The following is a 24,697-nucleotide window of genomic DNA, read 5'->3' as shown; positions in this document are numbered from 1 at the left end:
AGGCAGAGGAACCAGAGATCAAATTACCAACATCCGCTGGATCATGGAAAAAGCAAGAGAGTTCCAGAAAAACATCTACTTCTGCTTTATTGACTATGCCAAAGCCTTTGACTGTGTGGATCATAATAAACTGGACAATTCTGAAAGAGATGGGAATACCAGACCACCTGACCTGCCTCTTGAGAAATATGTATGCAGGTCAGGAAGCAACAGTTAGAACTGGACATGGAACAACAGACTGGTTCCAAATAGGAAAAGGAGTGCGTCAAGGCTGTATATTGTCATCCTGCTTATTTAACTTCTATGCAGAGTACATCATGAGAAACGCTGGACTAGAAGAAACACAAGCTGGAATCAAGATTGCTGGGAGAAATCTCAATAACCTCAGATATGCAGATGACACCACCCTTATGGCAGAAAGTGAAGAGGAGCTAAAAAGCCTCTTGATGAAAGTGAAAGAGGAGAGTGAAAAAGTTGGCTTAAAGCTCAACATTCAGAAAATGAAGATCATGGCATCCGGTCCCATCACTCCATGGGAAATAGATGGGGAAACAGTGGAAACAGTGTCAGACTTTATTTTTCTGGGCTCCAGAATCACTGCAGATGGTGACTGCAGCCATGAAATTAAAAGACACTTACTCCTTGAAAGAAAAGTTATGACCAACCTAGATAGTATATTCAAAAGCAGAGAAATTACTTTGCCAACTAAGGTCCATCTAGTCAAGGCTATGGTTTTTCCTGTGGTCATGTATGGATGTGAGAGTTGGACTGTGAAGAAAGCTGAGCGCCGAAGAATTGATGTGTTTGAACTGTGGTGTTGGAGAAGACTCTTAAGAGTCCCTTAGACTGCAAGGAGATCCAACCAGTCCTTAGCCCTGGGATTTCTTTGGAAGGAATGATGCTAAAGCTGAAACTCCAGTGCTTTGGCCACCTATTGCGAAGAGTTGACTCATTGGAAAAGACTTTGATGCTGGGAGGGATTGGGGGCAGGAGGAGAAGGGGACGACAGAGGGTGAGTTGGCTGGATGGCATCACTGACTCAATGGACGTGAGTCTGAGTGAACTTCAGGAGTTGGTGATGGACAGGGAAGCCTGGCGTGCTGCGATTCATGGGGTCGCAAAGAGTCAGACACGAGTGAGCGACTGAACTGAACTGAACTGAATGATAGGGAATCATGTAGACCCACCATTTCATCTGCTAATTTGTTTAATCCAGTCTGATAATATTGGAAGAAATGGAGGAGGCATGGATTTCCTTGTTAGGAGAGAGCCTAGTGGGAAGAATGCACAGAGCTCTTCTTTGGTTTTCCTGCAAGGCAGTTTTAATTCTAGACTGACTGTGAAGCTCCACATTTACTCAATAGATGCAAGCAACAATGAGACTGGACCTGGCTGAGACATGGCTCGGGACCCTTCCTTTCAGATGCTGGTGCTGCTGGAGTCAACAGAAGAAAGGCAGAGCTGCTCGGAGAAGTGAGTGACTCCAGAAGGGCCAGGGCGTTCCCACTGCAGCTGTTTTTGGACATTTCACTACCACCACCACCTTGAGGAAGCTATCATGGATGTTGCCTTGCTGGGCCTGCATTGCTGGGTCTTCAACCTATTGCCCAGTTTCATTTCTTTGTGCATCTTTATGGCTTTGGGGAAAGAACACAGGATGAGAAGCCAGGTTCTCTCACTGGAGGCTTCCAAGCATTTCATTTCCTGTCAGGGGTAAACATGCAGATAGGAGGTGATCCCTGACTCTTCCAGCATTAACATCGTGAGATACCTTGTATCCCATGGCAGTCAATGAACGTAGGCTTGTGGGCTGTTGTTTTCACTTGATGAGGGTACCAGTCCATCTGCTTGGTACAGTGGCAGCATCTAGGCAAAAGCATTCATCTCAGATGAGATATTTCTAGCCTTTAACTACCTCACAGCCTGGCCTCAGAAGAATCCTAAGGTCTGTGAATTTACCCTCGCACAGTGAGGGAGCTGGGAAGAGATCACTTCTGAATGAAGGCAGAGGATCCTTTTCTGTCTGGATTGCAAGAATAATGGTGAGGAGAGAGGAGGGGAGACACATGTGAGTCACCCTGCCTTTGCAGTCTGTCCTGGAGCTTCTTACTGTATTGATCACTCTCCTCTTCTAAGAGAGGTGTCATTCTGATTGACAGCTTGTGCCCCCTTAGAAGTCAGACCTCTTACTAAAGATGTGCACTGGCATTTAAAGTGGATTTTGTCACATGCACCATAACCTCCATTCTGGGCCCCTGTCGTAACCATGAGACTACATCTCACACACCTCTAACTAGAGGGGCCATAGCTGACCAAGCACTCCAGCCACACTGTTCTGAGGCCCACCTGCATTTGTACCGAGGCATGTTTCCTACAGGCTGCTTCCAGCCAGTGTCCACTCCTGGGAGACATGGGGTATCTCTGATGTCAGCTTTGGCTCAGGGACTCCACACTGGCTTGGATGAAGCTCAGTAGTTTAGGATGCTTCCCCCAACCTTATCTCCTTCACTCCAGAAGACAGTCCAGGAAGGAATAAAGTGGTTGAGGAAAGTGGACATGCTGCTGCTGCTGCTGCTGCTAAGTCACTTCAGTTGTGTCCGACTCTGTGAGACCCCATAGACAGCAGCCCACCAGGCTCCCCCGTCCCTGGGATTCTCCAGGCAAGAGCACTGGAGTGGGGTGCCATCACTTTCTCCGGACATGTTGGAAGGGCTCTATTTATGTAAGCCAAAAGACCAGCTAGAGGATGCATCCCATGAGAGGATATACCAGTCCCCAAACCATTGAAATGCACTGATGAGAGGGATACCAGCATTACTAAGAAGTTGTGCAGGCTGGGGATGATGGAAGGAGAAATGGTTACAAACTGAGCTTGTTAGCATCTGCAGGAGTGATATAGGCCAGGAGGTGGCACTTACCTGCCAGAAGTCAGGAGGCCATAATTACCTCACTCTTCAAAATGTAAGGTCAGAGGGCAGTCAGTGGGCTTTATCTGCAGAGGGTTATGGAGAAGGCTAATGGGGTGCAGTGTAGATTTGCATCTAGAGGCAAAATGGTTAGCAAGGATGCTGCTTAGCATCTCTTAATGGGATGAGCAAACTTTAAAGGTCCAAATAGTATTTTAGGCTTTGCAGGTCACATGCTCTCTGTCACAGCTGCTCAACTCAGCTGTTGTAGCACAAAAGCAGCCTTAAACAATATGTAAACAATTTTAAAGCTGTCTTTCAATAAAACTTTATTTACAAGAACAAGTGGTTGTCTGGATTTAGCCAGTGGAGCTATATTTGCTAATCTTTTACCTATTAAAAAAACAACAACCCAAACTAAAATTGGATTAAGAGGCTGAGAGCCGTTACTTTAATAAAAAATCATGATCTCATGCTCAGTTCCCAGACTTGAGTCAGTTTTCAGATCTGAAACCCAGTGACCACAGAAGTAGCAGGAGGAGGGACCCTGCAGCACTATTACAAGTGCATACTGTGGCAGTCCTTCCAGACTTTCCTCAAAAGAGTCTACTCATGGCCATTTAGTCACATGACTATACACTAGTACTATTGGACAAAGGTTTGGAGTTGATGCCAATATCCACAGACCGAAAAGGTGCATCCTGGCCATCCTGTTGGATTGGGGGGCCTTTGAGGGCTAGGTGAAAAATGAGGTCCTGTATAAAGTCCAGCTTACAGTGGGCCCACATCTACAGATTGAGGCAGGGGTTACCCTATCTTCTCTCACCACTGACCCCTCCAACACCATGGGGGTCAGCTAACAGGCCTACCTGCACTGGGCCCATTGGGCCTGTTGCAACACCATTTCCTGCTCCGGCCCTACTCAATGCTGGCAGCCTCTGTGTCACTCAGTATGTGGGCCAGGAAATATCCCTGGGGAACACAAAGAGGCAGTGTACTCCTTCTTTGAGACATGACTGTCAGATGCAGTGATTTGTCTTCTGCTTTAAAAGGGGCTGTCCCATAATACCCTTGACCACTAGGCTTCTAAAAACATCATTGAAATGGCCTGTTTCTGTCTGTCCATAAGGTTTATTTCCCATCGGAAGCACAAGTATCTTACTAAGACCTGGAGCATTCTAGCTTACTCCCTCGTCCTATCCCGATAGGGAGGTCATTGGTGTAATGGATCAGTGTGATATTTTCTTGGATGTCAGCACTGCAGAATTCTCAGTCTATAGTATGAAAGAAGGTGGGAGAGTTAGCATAACCCTGAGGCAAACTGTCAGTGAATATTGTCTTTATCCTGCCTACAGATCCTCAACCAGCCCTTCTATCTGGAGGCTTACTGAATGTCTGATCCACAGGAACGGAATCCCATACAGCAGAGCATCCAAGCAGGGGCTGTACTTCAGATGCAGCTGGTGTGGAACCAGGGCCCTCTGGTTGTGTCATGTACTGCACCACCCAGAGGTAACTGGCCCTGTGGATTTTGGGAGGGCCTTCTCAACTCAACTGGAATGCCAGCTCAGAAGGCACTCTGAAAGGATGGAGTGCTGTCCTTCAGCACATAGTGTATTAAATCGGAGACCTCTGTGGTGCTGTGTCCTCAATAGGAAGAAATCAAGGGTCTGGAGACCAAGAGGTGGAAGCAGGGACGGGCTTGGTTACCGTCATTCTGAAGGACCCACTGTGGAGTTTTGTGCTGCTTTTCCCTGCAGCTCGGCTTTAAATAATTGTAGTTTCTGGTCCCCGAAGAGAACACACTCTTGCCAGGGGCACCATAAACATTCCAGTGATCTATATGGTAAAGCTACTGACAGGACAGTGGGAAATTTCTGTGTCCGGGGAACAGCAGGCAAGAGAGGAGTTGCCGTGCCGGCAGGTCTGACAGACCCTGGTCATCAGGAGGAGGAAGGCTGCTTTCACACAAGGGGAGCGAGAAAATGTGTGTGAGACTTGGGTTCAGGTGGGCACCTCCTGAACCCTTTGCCCTGATTTAACTTTGTGAATAGACATGTGCAGCCACCCAGCCCGAGGAGGGTTTGATTATCAAGCTTTCAGACCCCTCAGGAGTGAAGGTTTGGGTCACATCACCAGGTAAGACACCAGGACCTGCCAAGACGAGAGCTGAGGGCGAAGGGGGTTATAGAGTAGACAGTGGAGGGCAGGAAGGGGAGATGGTGAGAAAAACGTGGCCTTGGGATCAGCTCTGTGCTCTCAGAGGACAGTAATTTACCCCAATACTTCCTCTTTTGAGTTACCCCTCAAGGAAGGAAAGCACACAGGTCCATGGGGGAACTGCTCCCCGCACCTGTGAGAAGTAGCTCTATATGACACGGGTGACTGGTGGACAGGAGACATGGTTCCCAGCCCTTCCAGGGAAGTGCTTGCTGCCCAGATCCTCACTGTGCAACTTCATGGTCTCCCAGTGCTCCCTCATTAGATGAACTCTCCTGTCCTGTTCAAACATGCAGAGAAAAGACACAGATGAAGCAGTGGAAGGATTGCTACCTGCTCCTGGGGTCAGGAAGGCCTCAGATCCTCACATGCTCCGCACCTCCTGAGGTTTTCACTGAATACTGTTTTCCAGGTGCTTATCAAATGTGAGCTGTAAGTTTACTAGATTTCTGACAGTCCTTTGAGGCAGCTTGTTTTAGCTTCCTTGGGCACTTATACTCTTACCTAGGAACCATTCCATGGAACCCAATACACACTTTTGGGAAAAAGACCCTGCTAAGTCCTGGGGACAAACAGATGTAGAAGACATAGTTCCTGCCCTCAGTGGCTTCATGTTTTTTTGTGGAGAGACACAATGTGCCACTATGCATAACTTTGTTAAAGAGGGTAATAATTAACCATGACACCAAGTACCAAAGGAACAGAAACCGGGAACCATGGGGCTCACTGCTGCCACGAAGGCAGGTTTGGGAAGAGATGTCTTGAAGGAACTGTCACTGACAGGGAGCCAGAGGAAGGTGAGTAGGAGGGGCTCTTTTGATTTTGAGGCAGAAGGAACACCCATAAGCATTTATTTGCCCTGAATGATAGATTGAGACCTTCTCCACTCTGCTTCATCACTTGGGAATATCAATTCTACTCTCAGATTCAATTTTATGTCTAAGGGGCACTTTGCAGTGCAGTCTATCTGCCTATACTGTAAATAGCTTTTCTACATCTCTGATCATTCTCATCTTTGAGAAATGAAGTCTACCATTCTGATACTAAAGGACTTCCCTATAGCTCAGATGGTAAAGAATTTGCCTGCAATGCAGGAGACCCAGGTTCAACTTCCGGGTCAGGAAGATCCTCTGGAGAAGGAAATGGCAACCCACTCCAGTGTTCTTGCCTGGGAAATCCCATGGATAGAGGAGCCTGGTGGGCTACAGTCTGTGGGGTCACAAAGAGTTGGACACAATTGAGCGACTAACACTATTACTACTACTATTCTTATCAGTTCAGTTCAGTCACTCAGTTGTGTCTGACTCTTTGAGACCCCATGAACTGCAGCACGCTAGGCCTCCCTGTCCAACACCAACTCCCAGAGCCTACCCAAACTCTCTATCGAGTCAGTGATGCCATCCAACCATCTCATCCTCTGTCATTCCCTTCTCCTCCTGCCCTCAATCTTTTGCAGCATCAGGGTCTTTTCAAATGAGTCAGCTCTTTGCATCAGGTGGCCAAAGTATTGGAGTTTCAGCTTCAATATCAGACCTTCCAATGAACACCCAGGACTGATCTCCTTTAGGATGGACTGGTTGGATCTCCTTGCAGTCCAAGGGACTCTCAAGAGTCTTCTCCAACACCAGAGTTCAAAAGCATCAATTCTTCTGCGCTCAGCTTGCTTTATAGTCCAACTCTCACATCCATACATGACTACTGGAAAAACCATAGCCTTGACTAGATGGACCTTTGTTGGCAAAGTAATGTCTCTCCTTTTGAATATGCTGTCTAGGTTGGTCATAACTTTCCTTCCAAAGAGTAAGCGTCTTTTAATTTCATGGTTGCAGTCACCATCTACAGTGATTTTGGAGCCCCCCAAAATAAAGTCAGCCACCGTTTCCAATGTTTTCCCCATCTATTTCCCATGAAGTAATGGGACCAGATGCCATGATCTTTGTTTTCTGAATGTTGAGCTTTAAGCCAGCGTTTTCACTCTCCTCTTTCATCAAGGGTCTCTTTAGTTCTTCTTTACTTTCTGCCATAAGGGTGGTGTCATCCGCATATCTGAGGTTATTGATATTTCTCCCAGCAATCTTGATTCCAGCTTGTGCTTCATCCAGCCCAGCATTTCTCATGATGGACTCCGCTTATAAGTTATATAAGGAGGGTGACAATATACAGCCTTGACGTACTCCTTTTCGTATTTGGAACCAGTCTGTTGTTCCATGTCCAGTTCTAACTGTTGCTTCCTGACCTGCATACAGATTTCTCAAGAGGCAGGTCAGGTAGTCTAGTGTTCTTATACTAGGCCCAATACTCATACTATTTCGTTTGTCTTAGAGCAGGCCTGTTGAACTACTTTCTCTTCAACTCCTTATATAATGCCTATCCGAACACTGGATAGCAGTAATACCTATAAAGCTGTAGTTATTTTGGTGACTACCATTCGTTGTTGTTTAGTTGCTAATCCATGTCTGATTCTTTGCGACCCCATGGACTGCAGTACACTAGGCCTCCCGGTCCTTCCCTCTCTCCCGGAGTTTGCTCAAACTCATGTCCATTGAGTCGACCTCATCCTCTGTTGCCTCCTCCTTTTGCCCTCAATCTTTCCAGCATCAGGTTTTTTTTGCAGTGAGTCAGCTCTTTGCATCAGGTGGCTAAAGTACTGAAGCTTCAGCTTCAGCATCAGTCCTTCCAGTGAATGTTCAGGGTTGATTTCCTTCCTGAATACTTATTTTATGCCAGATATGGTACCAATCACTTTCTATATATTAACTCTTAATTTTCATAAGTATACTATGAGGTAGGTACTCATAAAAATACCCATTTTACTGATACAGTTAACCAAGGCACACCAACTCATTCTGAGAGTGGTGGTGTATGAAGCCAAAGATAACCTCTGGTCTTCATAGTTCCACATACTCTGAGGGCTTTGTGGCCCAAAAGACATAATGTTTATTCTTCCAGAATATCCTTGAGGTAGGAGGACAGATTTATTCCTATCATATAGATGAGGAAATTCAGGCAAAAGTTTTCCATAACTGAGTTTGAAGCTTAGTTTCTGAGAAAGGCTTGATTCCAGATCCAGTCTTTCTCTTATGTCCTCCATCCCTTTGGATGGAGAGTCTGAGCTTGCCCAAGCCATGCCTTCATTCTCCAGCACGCTAATGTACATGTATTTGGCAGAAGTCTTTGTTGCTCTAGGGCAGAGTGTTCTTACTATCACACCACCTTGCTTATATAAGTATAAAACTATATAATAAGATCTAATATTTACAGGGCCTAGAGTTGACATTTTCCTTTTCCCTTTTGGGAACCTAGTTTTCAATCCCTTTTCTGGTCTGGGGGAAATACTCATCATAAAAGTCCAGGTGGAAGTCAGAAGGCCCATGTATGCTCTCTCCTTCCTCTGCCAGCTGGCCTATGACATAGATTTGGTCAGTGGACACTCCCGTGAGGACTTGAATTCTCATTTCCTTTATATTTGTGTCACTCACTTTAGAGTGAATTGTGAAGGCAGTGGGAGTATTCAAGGGGCAGCCTGGCTGTTCCTGATGAAAGATGGCATTGTGTTTTCTGCTTTTTGATTTTGTAGAAGTTCAGTGATTCCTGTGCACATTTCCTGCCATTATTACTTTGTCATTTTGATAGTTCTGTGAACCCCTGAGAGCCTTTATACATCCTCTTTCTGCGTAAGTTATCCAGAGCTGTTTCTTGCCTACAGCCAAGAGTGCTGATTAAGAGTCCTTTGTAGCTTGGGAAGCACCTCCACGTGCACTAGTGCTTCTAGTCTGAAAAACAACTTCATCTTCTCTGTAACAGATAAGGAAACTCTAGTCACCCTGTAGCCGGATAACAGTTTTAGTTCTTATTTGACATGCAGCATGGCTGTGAGGAAAATGGTACATTTGTGAGGAGTTAGTCTGCCTTGAAAAAGAAAAGCCTTGTATGGTACACAGTCATCATGCTCTGTGTGACTGCCTACCCCGCTCCAGTTCTGAGAATGCAGTGGTCTAGCAGGATGAACACTCTGGGTCCCTACGGTAGGAACTCACCCCCAGCTCCCATTCCCACATGACTGCTCCCCGTCAGCTGGGCTGCTCTCTCAGCTAGGGAGCTTAGGGAGGGTTTGCTGGGCCCGAGGCCTGAAGCTGCTTCTCTAGCTACTCACCAAGGGAAGAATTTGCTACCAGGAAGGGACGAGATGGGGCTTGTGGATCCAGCAAAGCAGAGGGTACTATTTTAAGCTGCATGCCTGCAGAAACAGCCCCTTCACAATGCCTTTCCTCCTGCGCCTTCCCTTTCCTATGCTCCAGGGAGTGCATGTCTCTGTTCTATTCCCCTCGCCCGCCCATCCATTCCTATTGCCGGCCCTTCCTGCTCACGAGCCTGTGTATCTTCCCAGAGCCCTGTCAGCTTACTACTCCTTCTCCTGGATGTTCTTGAATTGGAGTGTGTTCCTCTTAGTGCCAGCCCCAACTGTCACTGCCTATCACATCCTCTTCCCACCCTTCCACAGTGCGTCTCCTAGTTTCCCAGCTTCCAAAGTGCACTCTCACTACTTTGCAAGTCCCACAGGGATAGGAACCGAGTCTGAGTTTTTCAGCAGTGTGTGGCCAGGCAGTAGGCACAGGGTTTGCTTGTGTAGCAGAGAGGGACCAAAGGATCGTTCATCCGGTGAAAGAATAACAGAGTGAGTGAGTGAAGTCTCAGCCCCTTCCTGGCTGTCTGATGTTCTAGTCCTGGCTCTTCTTCAAAGGATAAAGAGAGGTCTTGGGTAAGATAATAGGATAAATATAGGTAGAAGTATCCAGCATGTGGAATCTTCTCAGGACATCTTTTTAAAGTCTGAATTTGACCCCATACCCAGCAACCTCAAACCATGCACAAACAGCACATCTCTTGTAGTTCTTTCCTATCTGCATCCTTCCCATCTAAACCAAGGCTGCTTTTTTATGGTTCAAACCAGGGCTGCTGCTCCTTTTCTTTTTAATTTTAAAATTTTATATTGGAGTATAGTTGATTTCTGGAGTAGGAAATGGCAACCCACTTTAGTATTCTGGCCTGGAAAATTGCACGGACAGAGGAGCCTGGCAGGCTGAAGTCCATGGGGTCGCAAAGAGTTGACATGACTGAGGGACTGAGCATGCACATAGCTGAATTACAATGTTGTGTTCGTTTCAGGCAGCAGTTGAGTGATTTAGTCATACATATATCCATTTTCCCCCCAGATTCCTTTCTGAAACTCTAATCAGAATACCGAGTAGAGTTCCCTATGCTATACCGTAGGTCTGTGTTGACTATCTAGTTCATACATATTAGTGTCTGTTTACCAATTCCAAACTCATAATTTATCCCTAATTTAACTCCTAATTTATTCCACTTTGGTAATCATAAATTTGTTTCCATAGTCTGTGAGTCTGTTTTGTAAATAAGTTCATCTGTATCATTTTTTTTTCGATTCTACACATAACTGATATCATATGATATTTTTCTTTCTCTGACTTACTTCTCTTAGTATGATAATCTCTAGGTCCATCAGTGTAGCTGCAAATGGCATTATTTCATGCTTTTTATGTGCAAAAGCTTTTAAGTTTAATTAAGTCTTATTTGCTATTTCTGTTTTTATTTTCATTAGAAGGTGGATCCAAAAAGATACTGCTGCAATTTATGTCAAAGAGTGTTCTCCTTATGTTTTTATCTTAAGAGCTTTATAGTTATCTGGCCTTACATTGAGGTCTTTAATCCATTTTGAGTTTATTTTTGTACATGGTGTTAGAGAATGTTCTAATGTCATTCAAATGGTGAGACTAGGAGGTGAGGTAGGGCATTTTGGAAACACTCAAGGACATTTTTGTCAAGATGACTGGGAAATAATCTATTGGCATTTAGAGAGTGGGAGCCAGGAATGCCAGTCTCCTGTGCTGTGTGGATAGTTCCACACACAGGTAATTGTCTTGCATGATTTCTGGTGTTCCCTCTTGCCCTAACATTAAGTATGAAAAAAAAAAAAAGAAAGGTGGTTTGACTGTAACACAGAGAAAAGGCAGAACCGAGGTACCAGTGGAATTGGTGCCTGTAATCCTGGCCTTCCTGCAGCTGAGACTGCAGCCCCAGAGAGCCCCCTAGTGGCAGGGGAGGCAGACACAGGACTTGGGCTTCCTTGCCCATGGCAGTGCCTGCAGCACAAGAAGCTGGGCTGCAGTGGCAGTTGTACATGGGACACCGGCCCACTAGCTGCTGAGGTGCCGCTGGCTCCAGCCCCCTGGTCCACCACCTGTGAACCTGACACCACCACATGGCAGACGCACCTGCCCATCCCCGGCCTGCTCCCACTGTCCGCCCCTCAGTGGTGATGGAGCCTGTGATTCAGGGGATCCTGGGTGAAACAGAGGAGCCTAGTGTCCTGGTGCACAGGCAGCCACACCAGCAACACTGACCCCAGAGGAACAGATGTGATAAGGAGGGCATAGGGCCACATCTCTGACGGAAGTGGTAGAGAGTGCAAAGTACTGATTCTTGAATATAATTTATCAGAAGCAGTGCATGGAAAAGAAACCAAAAACTTATGCTGTAGTGCCACCTACAGGAAAACAAAAGAAACGCCTTTAATTTCTAATCTGTTGAATTGTTAGAATCCGGCAGAAAGGTGTTGGCTACTTCAGGAATCCCCAACCCTCAGTACTGGTCCATAGCCTCTTAGGAGGTGAGCAGTGGATGTGAGCAGTGGGCAAGCGAGTAAAGCTTCATCTGTATTTACAGCTGCAGGAAAACAAGTTCACCGATTCTGCATTATGGTGAGCTATATAATTATTTCATGATACATCACAATGTAATAATAGAAATAAAAGGTGGCAAAGTGGTATAAAAAGTCTGCCTGTCAATGCAAGAGATTCAGGTTTGATCTCTGGGTCAGGAAGATCCCTGGGAGTAGGAAATGGCATCCCACTCCAGTATTCTTGCCTGGAAGATTATATAGACAGTGGAGCCCAGCAGGCTACAGTCCACAGGGTTGCAGAGTTGGACATGACTGAGTGATTGAGCACACCCACACAAAGTGCACAGTGAATGTATGTAATGTGCTTGAATCATCCTGAAACCATTCCCCGCCCCCCTGGTCAATGGAAAATGATCTATGGAACTGGCCCCTAATGCCAAAAAGGTTGGGGACCACTGGGCTACTTCAAATGCACTGGTAGAAGAACTATGCATCAAGCACCATAAAGAACCACAGTAACAACATACCACAAATTGAAAATGACAGTTCTCCAGAAACCAAACTTAATGTCATAGAATATTGCAGTCACACTGGTAAAGAATTCAGAGTAGCTCTCGTGAAGAAACTCAGTGAGCTAAAAGAAAACTCAGGCAGTTCAGTGAGCTTACTAATAAAATTAATGAACAGAAGGAGTATTTCACCATAAATAGTGTGAAAGTGAAGTCGCTCAGTCGCGTCCGACTCTTTGCGACCCCGTGGACTGTAGCCCACCAGGCTCCTGTGTCCGTGGGATTCTCCAGGCAAGAATACTGGAGTGGGTTGCCATTTCCTTCTCCAGGGGATCTTCCCAACCCAGGGATCAAACCCAGGTCTCCTGCATTGCAGGCAGACACTTTAACCTGTGAGCCACCAACTTTAAAAAAAAGAACCAGACAAATTTTGGAGCTGAATAACTCAATAAATGAGATAAAGAATGTATTAGAGAAAGCATCGGAAATAGAGCAGACCATATGAAAGAAAGAATTAGTGAGCTTGAGGACAAATCTAGAAATGATACAACTGGAAGAGGAAAGAGGAATGAGATATTTAAAATGAGGAAATTCTGTGAGAGTTATCTGACTCTTTTAGGAAGTGTGACATTAGGGTAATGACTATCTCAGAAAGAAAAGCTTGAGAAGGGAGTGGAGAATTTAAATAATACCTGAGAATTTCCCAAACCTGGGAAAGGAACTGGATATACAAGTCTGTGAAGCCAAGAGAGCATCCAATACACATGCCAAAAGACCTTCTTCAAGACACATTAAGACTGTCAAAAGTCGATGACAAAGAATGAATTTTAGAGGTTTCCCTGGTGACTCACTGGTAAAGAATCCACCTGCCAATGCAAGAGACATGGGTTTGATCCCTGGTCTGGGAAGATCCCACATGGATCAACAAAGCCTGTGCACTACAACTACGAAAGCCTGGTGGTCTAGAGCCCGTGCTCCACCACAAAAAACAACTGCAATGAGAAGCCCATGCACCACAATGGAGAGTAGTGCCTGCAATTAGAGAAAGCACACTGGCAGCAACAAAGACCTAGCACAGCCAAAAATAAATTATTTTTTTTTAAATAATGAATTTTAAAGGCAACTAGGGAAAAAAGGATGGTAACATACAAAGGAACCCCTATTAGGCTTTCAGCAGATTTCTCAGCAGAAACCCTGCAGGCCAGGAGGAAGTGGAATGACATTCTTAAAATATTGAGAGATTAAAAACTGTTGCCCAAGAATACTCTATCCAGTAAAATTATCATTCCATATAAAGGAGAAATAAACACTTTCTCAAGCAAACAAAAACTGAGGGAGTTCATCACTACTACACTTCCTTATAAGAAGCCTTGTAAGGAGCTCTTCTACCAGAAAACAGAAAGGCAAAATACATAAAACTTTGAGCAAGGTGATACATAGAACCAGAAAATTGCAACTCTCAATAAGATTAGATTTTAAACACTATTATAGCATAAAGGTTAAGGAGGAGAGCAGAAAAAAAACTAGTGTATACTTCAACTTTGTAACAATGTAAAGAGATAATGTGAGACAACAGAAACAAAAAGAAGGGGAAGGAAAAGGAAGAAGCCTATATAGGTAAATAAAGATAAGATACTACCAGCAGAAGGATTATTTTACCTATGAGACATTTTATATAAACCTCATGGTGACCACAAAACAAAAATCTAGAGCAGAGACATGAAACATTAAAAAAAAAGAAAGAGGAAACAAAAATATCACAGAAAAACACCAAAACTAAAATAGCAGACAGAAACAAAAGGAAAAGGAACAATGGAGATGTAGAGTAACCAGAAAATAAAGGATAAAATGGCAAAATTAAGTCCTCATTTAACTAATCATCCTAAATGTAAATGGATTGAATTCACACATTGAAAGACACAGAGTGTTGGATGGATTAAAAAATTAGACAGATGGAAACAATTTTTGTTGATAAGTGTGCTGTAGGGTATACAGGGACAGAAGTGGAACACATAATATAAACTAGTGTTCAGTCGCTCAGTCGTGTCCGACTCTTTGCGACCCCGTGAATCGCAGCATGCCAGGCCTCCCTGTCCATCACCAACTCCTGGAGTTCACTCAGACTGACGTCCATCGAGTCGGTGATGCCATCCAGCCATCTCATCCTCTGTCATGCCCTTCTCCTCCTGCCCCCAGTCCCTCCCAGCATCAGAGTCTTTTCCAATGAGTCAACTCTTCGCATGAGGTGGCCAAAGTACTGGAGCTTCAGCTTTAGCATCATTCCTTCCAAAGAAATCCCAGGGCTGATCTCCTTTAGAATGGACTGGTTGGATCTCCTTGCAGTCCAAGGGACTCTCAAAAGTCTTCTCTAGCACCACAGTTCTAAAGCATCAATTCTTTGGTGCTCAGCTTTCTTCACAGTCCAACTCTCACATCCATACATGACCACAGGAAAAACCATAGCCTTGACTAGATGGACCTTTGTTGGCAAAGTAATATCTCTGCTTTTGAATATGCTATCTAGGTTGGTCATAACTTTTCTTCCAAGGAGTAAGCGTCTTTTAATTTCATGGCTGCAATCACCATCTGCAGTGACTTTGGAGCCCCCCCAAAATAAAGTCTGACACTGTTTCTACTCTTTCCCCATCCATTTCCCATGAAGTGATGGGACCAGATGTCATAAACCAGGGTTACCTCAATAGATAAACCTAACAAGACAAAACCAGAGGGAGGGGCTCAGAAGTTCAACGTTATTAGGCTCCTACTTCTCTGTGATTGCGTCAATTTTTGGTTTGCTAGGATTTCACCTTAAAAAGTTGGTTGAAACAAAAAATTCAAAAGAGATTAATCAAAATTCACAGAATGAAATGTAAAAGAAATAAACTTTCAAGGCACTTTTTAAAGGCAAGTTTGTTAACTCACATCTGAAATTATTAAAGCTTAAAACTGCAGTAAGACTTCTGGACATCCTATATGTTATAAAAAGGGGTTCTAGATCTGACGTAGTGGAGAACTACTCACCTGCATTTCACACCTACTTAAAGCAGCCAATTGAAAATGTTCATTCATGAAAGTAGGACCCAACGTTGCGTGGAGATTAGTGTCTGAAAGCTTGCTCACCGTGACCTCCATCCTAGGGTTGAGAGTGCTGCCCTGGCGCTTGCTTACCAAGGCAAGTCTGGGGGCTTCTCTGGGCCTCGGTTACCTTTTACGTGTGAAAGAAGAGCGGGAAAGCGGTGTCTCTGGACAGCCCTGGGGACCAGATGAGAAGCACAGGGCTCACTGGAGGACCCGACACAAACCGCCAGGCCTCTATCCACAGACCCGCCTTCACCTTTGTCCCTCCCAGTTACGCAACAGTGTAGGCACACGGGATGGGGAGGGGGGGCGACAGGTGGCCTCCGTGCCCTCCTCTGAGGCACCAAGGGGTCCCAGCTGCACCGCACAGTGCACTGGCGGGTAGGGGCGAGTCTGCCCTGCCGGCAGTGCCCCTGACCCGCCTGACCCGCGCCCCTGGCTGTCCCCCGTGCGCGCTGGAAACCCGGGTGTAGCCTGCACTTGGCCTTGGTTCCCCGGGCTGTGGCGCCGGGCGGGGCAGCTGTGGGACCTTCCCGGAACTTTCCCGGGGAGCGGGGGGAGGCTCGCTCTCCCCGCCTCCAGCCTCCGCCCGGGGACCGCACGGGCCCCAGCAGAGGCCGCGAGCCCTCGCAGGAAGCGGCAGCTTTTACTGCGCCAACGCTGTGGCCCGAGGCTCCGCGCACCTCTGGGTAAGAGGCATCCCGCTATCAGGCACTTGGCGAGGGAAAAGGGACCCGGCGGGGAGAGAGGTCACCCCTAAAGCCGATTGTTAACCCAGCTCTGTCCCGCATCTGGGACAGCGCGGCCCCAGTGCATCGCGTTCCATGCCGCTTCACTTTTTTTCTCCACCCGCCGCATCCGCAGCTCTTGCAGCCCCTGCTGGAACCCGGGTCTTGTGACGTCCTGGGGTCGTGGAGCTGCTGCCCTGCGAGGGGAGGTTAAAAACCAATGTATCCATGGTCTTGTGAATGGGAATTTCTTGGTGCCCTGGTGTGTAGGAATTTCTGGCATCTTCCACTTGTTGACTGTGTCACTCCGGCGTGGTCCCAGCGCGCAAGGGGTTCTCAACCCCCCGGGGTAGGAGGTGACGTCTGCTGGTCTGCCCACAGTGGGGCCCGTTTATCCACACAGCCTGTGGGAGGGAGGGGCGGGGGCTCAAGAAGTATCCTTCAGCTATGGCTGGAACCGGCCATGGAGAGCATTTAGGGCCTGTGCTAAACAGGAACTGGTGGAAAGGGTTCTCTGGTGAAATTGGGGTGCTTTCCTTTCTCTTCGTTTCTCTCTTTTAATAATAAAAATCCCAACCTAGCCTCTTACTCAAAGACACAGGGAGCAGAGCTCTGGATTTGCCTGGGCTGCCCATTGCTGTGGTGTAGGGGTCTGACCCATTTTTGTGCCATGTACCGCTTTGGCAGTTTTGGGGAGACTAAGGACCACTTTTAGGTTCAGTGCTTTTGAAGGTGTAAAATAAAAGGCAGAGTGTTATAAGGGAAACCTATTCCAAATCACTTGTCCAAATATTAAGAGAATTGATGTAGTAGTATATATGCCTTTTAAAAATAATGCATTAAGTAACATCATCTAGCAGTGGATCTAATAGCTATCATAATTTTGAAATAGTAACAAATAATATTTCAAGATTTGGGTAATGCCTGTAATATAAGAAAATATCTGTGATTTCTGTTGATGATAAAGTCATAGTTACTGCATATATCTGCTGGGGTTTGTTGCCTGAGAAGAATGAAGTGTTTGTTACTCAGTTGTGTTAGATTCTTTGTGACCCCGTGGACTGTAGCCTGCCTGGCTCCTCTGTTCATGGGATTCTCCAGGCAAGAATGCTGGAGTAGGTAGCTATTCCCTTCTCCAGGGGATCGTCCCCACCGAGGGATCAAACCCAGATCTTCTGCATTGCAGGTAGATTCTTTATCATCTGAGCCACTATTTAAAATGGAAGAAAGTGCTAAATTTTAGTTAGAGATTAGTGAAGATGAAGATGTAAATGTTTATTTTCTATGCAAGTTCCTGGTTAAGTGGAAGGTACTGCCCAGGAAGTCAGGTCACATGACTTCTGCTCTTGATGCTTTCACTGACTAGCAGCATGAGCTTGTCTTTTGGACTTCTTTTCACCTTGACTTCTTCACTGTACCGTGGAGATAATCATACCTTCCCCTTCATTTAAGGTGTCCAGTGCTATACCTGGCACAAAGCAGTGAAATAAGTACTGTTTACTAGAACTTGTGTCCCTCTCTGGACCCCAAGCCATTGCCATTATGTCCCCAGTCCTGGTACATAGAATGTGGTGGTGGTTCAGTCACTGAGTCCAGTCCCACTCTTGCCATCTTATGGAATGTAGCCCTCCAGGCTTTTCTGTCCATAGGATTTCCCAGGCAAGATTACTGGTATGGGTAGCCGTTTCCTTCTCCAGAAATTCATCAATAAATATTTTTTGAATGAATAAATACATTGGAAATTATTGCTTGTAACTACAACTAAAACACTCAGAATTTATCCAGGGGACAGCTGGTGGTTTGTGAAATGACTCCGCTTAAAATAATCTGGGGTTTCTTTTTCCTAGTGGCTGAACACATCTGGAGCTGGAATGCTTGAAATGTCAGTCAGGGCCCTTGGGTCTATGTGGGTCTTTGTGACTAGTGTTCTGCCAGAGAAAATGAAACTTGATGTTTATAGGAAGCTAGAACTCTTTTGCAGAACAGTTTATCCTCCATCTTACCTGTGTCTAGGCTCGTTAATTTGATGTGATGTAACACAGGAAGTTGTCTTATAGGGAGTGGAGCCTGACCCATGATGAGGCATTTCTGGGCCCAGTGGCACATTTCTCTTCCCTCTTTTCTTTTCACCTTCCCGTGCCCCATTGCACATTGCATAACTCCTCTATGGCCCTTAAAGATTTGGTAAGTAGGAGCAGTAGATGGAAGTTGCTACAGGCTGGCCAGATTAGACCTAAAGCCAGCTAGCTGCTTCTTAGTGCCCAGCCTTAAAAGTCTATGTAATCCAATAAATGTGGATGTTAATAGGAAGAAGAAAATCAGACTCAGCCAGGGACCCCTGTGATTTACTTTGTAAAATTGCTAAGTTGGGGCGGAAAGATGGGGAGAGAACTTTGTAAGGAACAGTAAATTTAGAGCACACTGGGGCTTTTGATGGCCGCAACTTAGGAAGGGGCAAATACTGATATTATGAACTGAATTGCATCCCCTCAAAAATTCATATGTCGAAATCCTAATCCCTGTATCTTAGAATCTGACTGTTCAGAGAGAGGGCCTTTAAAAAGGGAATTAAGGTTAAATGAGATCATAAGGGTAGGACCCTAATCCATTATGACTAGTGTCTTTATGAAAAAGGAAAAGACACCAGGGGTGCATGTAGAGACAAGACCACATGAGGACGTAAGGAGGCCCAGGCCTAGGAGAGAGGCCTCAGGAGAAACTATACATGCTGACACCTTGGTTTTGGACTTCCAGCTTCTAGAATAGTAAGAAATAAATTTCTGCTATTTGAGAGACCCAATTTGTGGTATCTTGTTATGAAAGCCTGAGCAGAATACTACACAGGCTGAGGAATGTTAGATGGAATGTGAGCTCTTTCTTCCTTCCAAGCTCTTTCTTGCAGGTTACACTGACCTTCAAGGCTCTATGTTCCAAATGATGTTGCTAAAAGATGGAGGAGGAAGGCTCAGCTCAAATAAGTTTTCTTTTGCGGAGCCACTGACATTTCTGATTCAATTTTTGCTGTAGGATAGCCTGATGAGGCAGACTAATTAAATCTGGACTTCGCCCTTTGAAAACAAAAGGTTAAGCACCTGACCCTTTGGTTCTGCAGATCCATGGGATGAACCCTCTGTGCCACATGTCTGGTTGCCTGAGTGGGGTTAACTCTCAGGGTAACTAGGAATATCAAGGTGAAAAGAGTTGGTTAATATATCAAAATATTATACTGCTGCCTTTACATAGGGCCCCAAGGGACCCTGATCTTGAACTTCCAGCCTCCAGAACTGTTAGAACATAAATTTCTGTCATTTAGCCATTTTTCTTTTTCTGTTGTTTGGTTTTGTTTTTAAGGGCAGCTCTAGCAAGTAAATAGATCTGGGCACTCTATTCTAAGTCGTGATCCCAGCAGGTCCTTCAGTTTCTCTTAGGACACCTCTCCCTTACCTACCCAAGAGAATCTCATATGCTCTTTCTAGAGACACTCTGTATTGTCCCTTGGATCCTGTCTGAGGTTGTTAAGGCCTTCTTCCCCTTCATGATCCTGACAGTTAGGAAAAAACAGAACTTGACATCTTAAGCAAATGACCAGCCTAGTTGCTGAGCCATGTACAGAGCAGATGCTTTATAATTGCATGGTGGGTGATGGGTTGATGGTGCTGGTGATGATTCTTAAGGACCATGGGGTAATTCCTTTCTAATCATAATGATTTTCCAAGTTTTGACCCTAGCTTGGTCCTCAGGAGCTTTCATTTCATGCAGCAAGCTCTGGCCCTATCTACAGTAATGGAGAGAAGATACCTCTGTTTTTATCCTGGGACCAGTCTCTAACTTCTGGGGCCTATGGTGATTTCACTCTATGTACTTTCTCTTTTCCTTGGCAGTTTGCTTTAAGGCAGCCCATGATGTCTTCATAGGAAAATAATGGGTTTTAATAATCACCTTGCTACAGTACAGAATGTGAGAGCATTCCAAGGAGGTTCTGGGTTTAGTAGATGTGGTTTTATGTTTCTGTAAGCCTGTGAATGGTGCTCGAGGTAGGGGACTAGACATTCTCTTTTCTGGCCAACTGGGTTTGCATGGTAATCACGAGCCTTTCAAGGTCTAGGTGGTCAAACCTAAGCTTGTTTTGAGTCACAGAGAAGGAGGGGCCTTTAAAGTCAGCTGGACGCAGTGACTTATTTTACACTTCTGGAAATGGACTCAAAGTCGTTGTGACTTGCTCATGGCTCCACAGTGTCTGTTTCCTTACTTATAAAACAGGGGTAATAATACCAACTTCTCAGGTTGTTGTGAGAAATTATGTGAAGAACATAACCTGTCCTGTCACATAGAAAACCTTCAGTGATTTTTTTTTTCTGATATTTTCCTTATTTCTGGGATAGTGCACGGCGACTCCCAGTGAATCATGGTCAGACTTGGGGGAACATAAAGGGAGATATGGTTCCTATTCTGTTTATGTTCAAGCCCTGGCAACAAACCCTTGTCATTCTTTGCTGCAATAATTCAGAGCCCAATCAGTTTAAAGAGTTAGTAGAACAAGTATTCCCATTTGAGCATCTGCTTGTGAACCTGTTTCCCTTTCCCCCTCATTTAGAGGATCACAACGTTTAGAGAAGGAAGGGACCTTTGAACCTATGCAGTTCAATCCTTTATTCCATTGTTGAAGAAAACATAACCCAGAATAGTTAAGGATGAGCTCTACCTGGCACTACCTGGAATGTGGATTTGGGTCTCTGACTGCTGACAAATCCTCATACAAGGCTTATGCAGTAGTGGGGAACTGTGTCATTAATCTAGATGTAGGAAAGACACGAGCTTGAGGAACCTGGTACACCTGTTACCTGGCACCCCCTCATTCTGTCTTAACCATTAAAGGATTGAATCTGGCATCTCTTCAATCACATTCAAAGAACACTTGTATAACTTATAATTAAAGAGTCCCTTCTCATTGTGTTAAGATCTTGGATGCTGGATTCCAGGCAACGATATGCCTGACAAATTGGCCAGTCCCTGTTTATAATGAAACTCCATTCCTCAGAGTCTTCTTGTATGTGAAACTCTGAGTGGGAATCACAGCACTCCTGAGGCTGATGCATACTTTTATTGTGATCATTGAGTGGGTTCAGGAGACCAAGGCAAAGCTGGATCCTTGCTGTGTGACTGGAAGCAAATTAATTCTATGTTAGGCTCCCGCTGTCCTGTGTGCCTTGCTCTACAGTCCCCAGATGGACATGCACAGGCTTATGCATATGTTGAAACCTTCAGTATACTTACTTGACTGAAGGCCAACTGTGAATGGTGGGGTTAAAGGGGAGCCAAATTGTGATGTTTTATGCACTAGAACATGAGAGGTCAAGCAAGCAAGGAATCAAGGCATTTCCCCCCATATAATTCAGTCAAAACCTGAAAATTTTCAGTTGCAATAATCCAATTGACTGACATTTTCCCCTTTTCTGGAGCTGTAGTGTGAGCTGATTTCCCTCCCATGAACAGAGTTTCTGTTTTCTGCTTAGTTAATATATGGTTTGGGGAAATCATCAGTCCTTCCCTATTATAAGGCTTTCTGACTGTAAAATGTATATAGGCTAGGGAAACTGGTAGGAAATTTCTCAGCAGCAAAGGGAACCAGTGTTTCATTGCTGCGTCCTCATTAGTAACTCTTAATCAGCAATTCTTTAAAGAAAATTCCTACAGTTCCCTCCTAAAGAGTTAGAGAACTAAAAAACCCCAATGCAATTCTAAGCGCTGAATCATCAAGGAGCTGTGTGGGATTGTTTCCTGGGTCTATTTGCTCCTGGTCCACACCTAGAGCACTAGTCTCACAGCTTAATGTTTAAACAAACATTTGACATTGCAACAGCTCTAGCGGTAGAGTTCTGACATGGCCCTGCAGGCCTAAATGAAGGTTGCTCCATTTTCTTTATTTGTTAACAAAGTAGTAATCCAGTTCCTGAACACACAGGCGATGCCATTACTCAAGGGGAGGTGAGCCAAGAGGAAGGGTGCTGCCTGTATAATCCCTCGGTGGGCTCCGCTCCTTTGGCTCTCAAGGTTCTCAGAGGGTGTGGATTCCTTCTCTCCCCTGGTGCTTTGGACCTTTGCTGCACTTTGCTGCACTTACACCCTCTCTTCCATATAGCCACCCAGAGCAAGGTCCCATTTCACATCCTTCCTTCTTTATCCGCTGTGGCTAATTTGTCACAAACATGGCTTCAACATCGGTTTTGGATTCACACCTTCGTCTCTCTTCTCATGTGTATTCCAAACCCTGGCTGGTTCCTCAGTTTCTGAATCAGCTACTGAATGATCTGTATATCCCTGGTCTTCTTACTCATCCTGGGCTCCTCAGTGTGTAGCACAGTGCCTGGCACATAGTAAACACTCAAAAATGCTGAATTCAACTGAATTGCTCTAAGTCATCCCCTCAACTCCCTCGCGGGGTCTTCGTCAGTTTCCTTAAGAACTTCAAGGGCTCTCATTTCCGTTAGCAGGGACCACAGCTCACACGCAGCCAGGGCTGAGCAGTAACAAATACAAATCTTGGCTATGTGGGGCTGGGTGAGCTTTAACTTCGTTCAGGGTATAGATGGGCAGTGACCAATCTAGAGATGGGCAGTTCCAGCTGAGAGCTGACATGGGAGAATGTGGGCTTAGTGTTGTCAGAGAGGCCAACGATCTGGAATTTTGAAGGTGTGTGTACATGCTCCCTTCAGTCGTGTCCAACTCTTTGCAACCCTATGGACTGTAGCCCTCCAGGCTCCTCTATCCATGGAATTCTCCAGGCAAGAATACTGGAGTGGGTTGCCATGCCCTCCTCCAGGGGATCTTCCCAACCCAGGGACTGAACCTGTGTCTTTTATGTCTCCTGCATTGGCAGGTCGGAGAAGGCAATGGCAACCCACTCCAGTACTCTTGCCTGGAAAATCCCATGGACTGAGGAGCCTGGAAGGCTGCAGTCCATGGGGTTGCGAAGAGTCAGACACGACTGAGAGACTTCACTTTCACTTTTCACTTTCATGCATTGGAGAAGGAAATGGCAGCCCACTCCAGTGTTCTTGTCTGGAGAACCAGGGACTGGGGAACCTGGTGGGCTGCTGTCTATGGGGTCGCGCAGAGTCGGACATGACTGAAGCGACTTAGCAGCAGCAGCAGCAGCAGCAGCAGCAGCAGCAGCAGCAGCATTGGCAGGTGGGTTCTTTACCAGTAGCGCCACCTGGCATATTCAAAATTTTTAATATTGGGTTAGTAATGTTCTCACATTACTAATTCAGAATTTAGGCAGAATTTGTGAGTCAAACAAAACACAGCTCTGGTCTGCATTGGGACTGCAGGTTGCTTCTTTGTGACCCTTAGATTAGATGACTATTGTCTAGGATTAAGCTTCCAACCCCAAACTTTATTTAACGTATGCCCACCCAGTCTTCTTTCTCCCTCTTCCCAGTGGACTCTGGTTTAGACTCCCTTCCTCCTTTCCCACAGTTGTGCCATGCTCATTCTAGTTGATTCTGTTTCCTAAATCTCTTAACTGTCCCAGACCAGCTCAGACAGGCCCTGGCCTAGACTTCCCTGTTTCTGCCCAAAGAATTCCTCTCTCTTCAGCTGCCTAGATGTCAACGTTGGCTTTTGTTTTGTTTTCCTGAAGGGGCCCTTCCTACCTCTCATTCAATCATTCTCTTTCCCTTTTCTCTGTCTTATCTAAATTTTTATTTGTATTTCTAATGCTAACACTGTATTAGGCCCTTATCATTACACCTGGACCTCTACACTAGTTTCCTGATTTCCAGACCTGGTTTTGCCTCTCCGATTTAATTTCTCCCTGACACTAGATTCATTTTTTCAAAGCTGCCTCCTCTGTTCTATCACTTCTTAAAACTTTTTTTTTTTGTTTTGTTTTTCAGTATAAAGCCTCAGTTTGCTAGCATGGCCCTTTATAATTGGACTGTGATGTTTCCTTATTATCTACTCCTCTCAGTGTCAGTCAATTCTGGTTGGCCTTCCCAGCTTATTAGTCAGAGTCTTGGGAAATACTTGGCATGCTCAAGGCTGTTAAGAGGGTTTAATGAAACAACTGTTTACAAAGGTGTGGGCAGGGTTAAGGGGAACCAGCAAGAGTAGTGAAGCAAATGTATTGATTTGGGGCATGAAGAAGCAAGCAGAGGGAGTGATTACTGGCACCTTGGGAAAAAACTGTAGCTGAGAAGAGGGCCACCCCACAAGAGCCAAGGCCTTTGGCTGGAGCAATCCAGTATTGCTGAGCCGAAGCTTAGCTGGGAGGGGTCCGGGCAACAAATATCCTAATTTCATTCTTTTCCCATCCTCTAATCTACTGGTGCCTCCTACTGGCTGACTCCACCTGGAAGCCAGAGAACCTGGGAGGCCAGCTGATGCCCATCTCACAGGTCAGCTCTCAGGGCTTGGAGAGAGCAGAGGCGGCTGGGGAGAGGCCTGGAGGGTGGTAGCCCACTCTTTTACTTACTTAAGCTGTTCCATCTCCCTTGGTGTACCCTTGCATAGCATCTCCACTTGTCCAAATGCTGCCAGTCTTTTATCTCTTGC

The 24,697-nt window shown here is 45.5% G+C and overlaps 1 protein-coding gene and 1 long non-coding RNA gene across 2 annotated transcripts in view; one reads left to right on the top strand and one right to left on the bottom strand.

The window, feature by feature from the left end:
* Positions 1-15,619, bottom strand: part of LOC121819982 (uncharacterized) — a 51,274-nt gene extending 35,655 nt beyond the window's left edge. Inside the window, exon 1 of the long non-coding RNA XR_006060392.2 lies at positions 15,357-15,619. This is a non-coding gene — a long non-coding RNA (uncharacterized LOC121819982). The remainder of the gene's footprint in view (positions 1-15,356) is intronic.
* A 402-nt stretch (positions 15,620-16,021) lies between these two features.
* SQOR (sulfide quinone oxidoreductase) overlaps positions 16,022-24,697 on the top strand; it is a 53,926-nt gene continuing 45,250 nt past the window's right edge. Inside the window, 1 exon segment of the mRNA XM_004010645.6 lies at positions 16,022-16,102. The gene's annotated coding sequence lies outside the window, so the exon portion shown is untranslated.

Source organism: Ovis aries, chromosome 7 (assembly GCF_016772045.2).
Source record: "Ovis aries strain OAR_USU_Benz2616 breed Rambouillet chromosome 7, ARS-UI_Ramb_v3.0, whole genome shotgun sequence".
Classification (NCBI taxonomy): domain Eukaryota; kingdom Metazoa; phylum Chordata; class Mammalia; order Artiodactyla; family Bovidae; genus Ovis; species Ovis aries.
This window is presented reverse-complemented; position numbering and strand designations above follow the sequence as displayed.